Source organism: Halyomorpha halys, unplaced genomic scaffold, assembly GCF_000696795.3.
Source record: "Halyomorpha halys isolate HHAL.00 unplaced genomic scaffold, Hhal_1.1 Scaffold20.1, whole genome shotgun sequence".
Classification (NCBI taxonomy): Eukaryota; Metazoa; Arthropoda; class Insecta; order Hemiptera; family Pentatomidae; genus Halyomorpha; species Halyomorpha halys.
Genome location: NW_027110474.1, coordinates 1,786,779 through 1,793,601, shown reverse-complemented (window position 1 = coordinate 1,793,601; position 6,823 = coordinate 1,786,779). Strand labels below are relative to the sequence as shown.

Sequence of the window (6,823 nt, the reverse complement as noted above, 5' to 3'; positions counted from 1 at the left end):
ACAATTACTATCTATATATATATAGATATATATTTTACACAGATCTTATTACAAATTTTCTCCTTATTTTATTTTTACATCCCCTCACTATTAAAATTCTGTATCTTATCTTTAAAAATCTGACTTAAGATTCAGATTTATTTAAAAAATTTTTCACCATATATTAAAATCACCATTTTCACATTCTTGAAAAAAATGTACTACTACAACCTATGAAGAGTAAGAGGTATAGTACTTCGTAAGAAACGGTTGTGCAAGGAGGTGATATGGTCAGAATCATGATCGGCTGCCAAACATTTAGTCTTTTTACAATACCCGGATCCTTGGAGTTAGTTGTACATTGCTTTACAAATAAGCTACCAACTACTACATTTTGACATTTTATAATCTGACTAAATAATTTATTTATACAGAAAATTCAGTATAACTGCTTAGTTATTGAAGCTTCCCAGACCGTTACAGTTGAAACCTTTACATCTAACAAAAATACATTATCAGGTTCGGCCAACAAAAGTTTGCTTCCCTATAAAAAAAAAAATTATATATTTTGTATGTACTGACGAATTAATGTGTTCGACATTAGACAGCCGAGTATTAGAGCAGCTGCTGAAAGACAAATAAATCTGAAGTTTTCCGATTTCTTTTTATAGAATGGAGTTAATCGACTTCAAGTACATCTGTTCCGTATATTTTTTTATTGTTTATTTTTCTAATAAATATACAATTTTTTTTTTCATTTACGTCTTTCAAAAATTAATTTTTGTTAAATAAATCATAATAATGATACATTATAGATAGGATCATTATAATTTTTGGTGTTTCATCATTCCTACCCGGCCCTGAGAGTGACAGCTCGAGATAAATAGAGCCGAAGGCGCTAGGTTAGGCCCACCAGAGAGATAAGGCATATTTCATTGAAGGGGATTCCCACATCCGCCACAAGTCTTGAATTTTGTTCTCGAAATATCTTTTAGTTTCAAATATTTATATATTGATCTAAATATGAATTAATAATTTATTGATCAGTAGTTTATTCAATTTATTTAATATGGAATAAATAAATAATTCAAATTTATTTATTAATATTTAATGGGGAACCATGAGGCGCACCGATCTCTGACAGCACTTAAATTAAAGCTTGTTTAATGTACTATGAAGTAATTGATGGCATCTATCTTCGTAGGAATAGTAGTTTTCATAACATTTGCTAAAATAAATTGATTTACAGTTTTTCAGAAAAATTGTATGTACAAAATTCATATTCATATGCAAATATCATTAAAACTACTACACCTACGAAGATAAACATTATAAACTACTTTATAATACATTCAACTAGTTTTTATTTGAGACCTGGCAGACATCTATTGGTTTCTAAGATAAAGTTTTTCATAAACCAAACGTGTTGTCCGAACGACTAGAAATCAATATATTCTAAATTAATTTTGGTAAATATCATGAAAGTTATTACTTCTAAGAAGATAAACGTTATAAAATATTTTAAAGAAAATTAAAGTAACTTTAATCTGAGTGCTGATAGATATCCGTACGTCTAATGGTTCCTGAGATATACAACTACTGATTTTACAGTACATTTTTAATGAAATGTTCCTTTTTAAGAAAGTGTATCTTGGGTACTTTAGTACTTTAATAGCTCTTTTGGGGCTCATATTTTAGAAAATGTACTCTTTTTTTAAATGATTACCTATTAGGTTTTTAGTGTTGAAGGTAAATTTAAAGGTATGGAGCTTAGAATGGGAAATTATTTTTTTTTTTTAAGTTTAGAAACAGCTGCCATTTTTTGTTCTAATATAATGACTTGTATACTCATAAATTTTGAATATTAACTATTCAGAGTTTTCTTTAAAGTTATTAGAAATTGGGGTGAAATAACTGAGTTTTTTCCGCTTGGGCTCATGGACTGTATGGACTAGATTTTGTGATCGGACTCCTGTACTATTAGAAGGGAGTTGAAAATAGGTGAAGAATATTCTCGCCTATAAGGAATACTATTCTACTTGTCATTCAGGCCTACTTAGGAGCGTCTAAAACCAAACAAACAAGCGGAATGTGGCAATTGATTTACATATTGTAAGTAACCTTCATATTGCATTCCACTTCGGGACAAACAAGCGTTACGACAGCCTCATGGGAACATTTCGTCTTCCCATGTCTGCATGAAGAGATCCCATCATACCATCTTCAGGTTCTGGAGATTGACGAATGACCCTCAACCTTGAACATTTTACTCTATTATGTTAATAGAGGTGATAATCGCTAGCCTAGGTGCGGGGCAGCTGACAGTTTGTTAATGATTGCGGGAGGGGACGGCGCAGATATTATCTGCATATATTCTACCCCCAACAAATGTCTTTTAAGAACCTTATATCCGTTCATAGCAGATAGTGATCGCCTGTTAGGGCTCTACAATCTTACTCAAGATAAATTAACGCCGTGTTATTCTCGTATTTACCAAGGATAATAGATCCCTTGAGCTGATTAGCTTTATGCTGTTACTTTATGCAGTTAATTAGCTACTTCGAATCTTAATTTGTGGATCTGCGAATCCATGAACCTTTAACTGAGTTTTTTTTTTAAAATAATGCTTCCTGTATAAAGTTGTTTTCCGCTGTATAAAGTGCATTTTCAACATCCAGTGAGCAAGGTTTTGGCCTCATTGTGGCTACACGTAATGGAATTGCCGAACGCCCTTGGAATTGATAGCTGAGCAGATATTTATGCAGGATACCAAGGTCGAATGATCAGTGCAGTGCTCCGCGAACCTTCACATATTGTGGCGCCAATCATAGTTGACATTTTGAGCGAGGGAATGTCTGTCAGCTTTGCCTGTTTATTTATCCCTGCGCATTAGCAAAGTTCTCTCTGATGGTGTTATGATAAAATTATAATAATAATTTTTCGGATATTTGGCTTAACATGTTCCAAATATCCATGCCGGTTTTTCAATTTCAGGCTCTTTTTAAATATTTAAACAGCTTAAAGCCTCATCTTCCTGTTTTAAACACGTATTTCAAAAGTGACTTAGGATCGTCTTTCCTTGAGGGACTTAGTGGGGCGGGTCCGGTCGAGAAGGATGACCTTTTATTGGCAGACAATTACAGCGAGTAGGTTGGTCGATATACACAATCTCAGAAAAGGAGATCATAACACACAAAAAAAAAGGCAATCCTTTCTCGCCGTTTTCCAATTTCAGACGATTTTCAAATATTATTCTATTCAACTATCTTAAAGTCTCTTTTTCCTATTTTAAGGAAATACTTCAAAAGGTATATAGGATCGTCGCTGAATGGGGCAGGTTCATATAGTGTAGTTTCACCATAGAGAATGGTACACTTTCATTTTCTATAATTTTCCTCCGGAGAACTGATGTTCCAATATTAAACTGCATTCAGTCTTTCTTAAACGACAGTTTAGTTGTTTAATTTAGTTCGAGCGGTTTTTTGAATAGTAAAACAATTTTCTTTTATCTTTGTAATTTTTTTTTATTTGTGCCTGCAAAATAACAACAATCATTAAATGAGCAACAATGTAAAGGCCTGTGATGGGTTGGCATGTGAGAGACATCACCGAGTGATGCATCCTCCTGACGGTCAATTAAACTATTTGATCAGGCCAGGAGGTCCCTCATCCAATTCCTCTTCAACCTACGCCGAATGATGTTAGGGATATCATTCGTAGCCATCTGTCGTCCAAATTGTATGAAATGTCCATGTCATTTATCTTGAAACTGTTTGTAAGTAATAAGAATGTCCTTTGTTACAGTTGGAATGCGCAGATCAGTGTGAATGGTCTCGTTTGAAACGTAGAGTGGTGAATTCGTTGTCAGTCTTAAAAATTTTGATTTTTGATCAGTCTTTTTAGCCGATCCATAAATTTGCAGGCCAAAGTCCAGATGGGATTTATTAAATAATTATATGCCTTAAGTTTCTATGAAAGGCATTGTTGAGAACGTCTATAGTAGTATGAAATATAATAGCCTCAGTCGGAAATTTAGCGTTTTACGTTTTTACTACATATTGAAAACAGCTTTTTTACGTAAACAATGACATATTTGTACCAGAGCTTTATGATTTTTGAGTTGAAATGGACAGATGTAACTTGATTAGAGTAACAGGACGGCGAAAGGAACTTGAATAAAACAAGTTGGTACTTCTGTATTGATTCATAGAAAACTAAGTAAAGGCAAAAAATGACGGAATGTATTTCATTTCAGTGATAATTGTACTGACCAGCAAAAAATTAATTTACGATGAATCTGTGTCAGTAAGAACTATATAAATTTCACATCAATTCGTAGTATTAAAAACCTAATATAAAGAGAAAAAAAATTAATTCTAATGTTACTATTGCTTTGCATGGTAAAGCAATTATAAACGTTAGACGTACCTACTCAAAAAGTAGGTCTTTGACAAAAAAAAAAATACAAAATTCTAAATTATTAAATGACAATCATGTCCCGATATATTACTATTAATTCTGTGATAGCCTGAAAATTTTTATTGATTTTTTTTTTTTACTTTAATTACTTAAGATCTTTTCTACTTTTGTTATTGCACATTTTTATTGTATTTTCAGTGTTTTTTGTTTAAATAATGTATAATTTACAATAGAAATATTACTTGATTAATTTGAAAATGTTTTTTCTTAAAAATTGGTTGGAAAAATGGGTAAAGTACTGGCACAATGCGTTTATTTAATAAATTTAGTTCTGAGTTTCACAAATATCTTATAATCTAATATATAAAAAATTAGAAGAATAGAATAATGACAAAAAATTTTGAACAAAGGTATTTTTAAAATGTTTATAGGCTTCTCCTCTAAATTAGCATTATAAAAGATTTGTCATTATCAAAGAAAGAAGCGATATGTAGTCCCATTTTTACGTTCCACAGACTCAAGTCTTTTTGGGGCTATGTCTTCAATATCTAACAGTAACTATTTTACATCAAGGCTAATTCAAAGTTACGTCGAAAATAAATGTCCAAAAATTACCGTTAAAAATCCAATAAATTAATTTTCAATAAAATTAAAAATAAAGCTGATAAATTTATTTTAAAACTATATAAAAAAAAAATGATTACTTTTACAAAAATAGTGACATCTGATTTGAGCACACATTCCACGTATTTACTATAGAGACATTTGAAAGTAATGTGTGTTTATTTTCTTGCTTCTTATTATCATTTCTTTAGATGCTTCCAGCCGTTGTAAAGAGGGATATCAGACAACTCAAGACCTTTGTAGAGGTTTAAGCAAAATTTTTAGTCTTCAATATTAAAATCAGACAGCAACTGAAAGGAACTTGCATATTTAAGAACCCTTGAAGCTAGAAACGGTAATGGGTAGGAATCTAGTTCTGTAATCTGCTAAACAGGAAATAGTTACCCCTGGGAAATCTTCATTCTTTTATAACCTTGTTACGTTGATGATTATATTGCGATAAATCATTTTCAATGAATATTCCTACTTTTATTACATTCTACCTCTTTATATAAGTTAGTAGAGAAGTAATTCTTCTTAAACATTAAAAATAGAAATCCATTTTTTTTTTCGTTTTCACTGAAACAAATATTTCTAAATTATACACTACATAAATCCTAGGTTTCTGAGCTACGGATGTATCTTTTAATTATCATGATAAACCATCTTCCTTGAATATTGTCACCGGCCTTGCGCCATAAATATGTGTGTGTTAGTATAATACATATATATTATTTATATACATTTTCTTTACATGCTTTAACTTAGCCATGATACAAGATAATAGATAAAACTTTACCCAAAATCAAGATTTTTAACAACTAGAAAAATTACTATTTTTAGGTAAGTTTTTTCTTTTCAGTTTGAAATTTAAGAAAAAAAGAAATTCACTTTATCGAAATTAAAGAAGTATATTGAACATTAATAAATACATTGTGAAATGTGTCTTATCTGTTTTTCTTTTTTTTTTCTCGTAATTTTTCACGTAAATTTTCTGTTTTGTTTTAAATTTGTGTAGTCCAATCACTTAATTAGTCTTAAAAACTCGTGAAACCTTCTTCTTTCCTCCCCTGTTCATTTCATGGTTACAAATTGCATGTTTGTTTTCACTCCTTAAGAACATACATGAACTTATGTTGTTGAAAACTTAAAAAAGCCTTGATGAAGTACCAAAACTCTGTAAATCCCCTCTCTCGTTCCCAGAAAAAATAAGTTATTTTATATAATTTTTTTTTATTATCTTCTTCGAGACTGGTAGTTTTATTGATATTAACAAAAATAAATATTCGAATAGTCTCCTTGTTTATTGAATATATTACGTGCCCAAAGTTTCGGCCTATTATGTATATTATTATGGCATCTATTTATTATAGATTTCTATTTATCTATCTATCAATGTTTTGATAAGTTAATAATATTAAAATAAAAAAAAATGTGAAGAATAGAATTTATTATGAAGTATTACAGTCTGAATTGTAGGTTTATTTTTCTGTGTTAAATTGATCTGGGGCATAATAGCTTGGAAAGTTTTATAAATGAATGTAAGACAGTGATACTAAAATTTAGATTGTCCTGAATGTTGGCTGAAACGTTGGACACGTAATATATTTTAATAATATTTGGACTTTTTGGATGTGTTTTCTTTTTGTTAATAATTTATTTGTTATATATATTTTCACTACACCAAATTTACGGAATGTACTTTGAGATTGAATTCAGAACGACCATTAAAATGCTAAATTCCAAAAAACTTTTTTTTTTATTGGTGCGCAGAAATCTGGACGGTACTTATTTTTATAATTTGGCAACTTCATTTTAAAAA

At 30.4% G+C, this 6,823-nt stretch overlaps 1 protein-coding gene across 1 annotated transcript in view; it reads left to right on the top strand.

Annotated features, from left to right (window-relative positions):
* Positions 1-6,823, top strand: part of chas (chascon) — a gene marked incomplete at its 5' end in the record, with an annotated part of 397,334 nt that overhangs the window by 145,456 nt on the left and 245,055 nt on the right.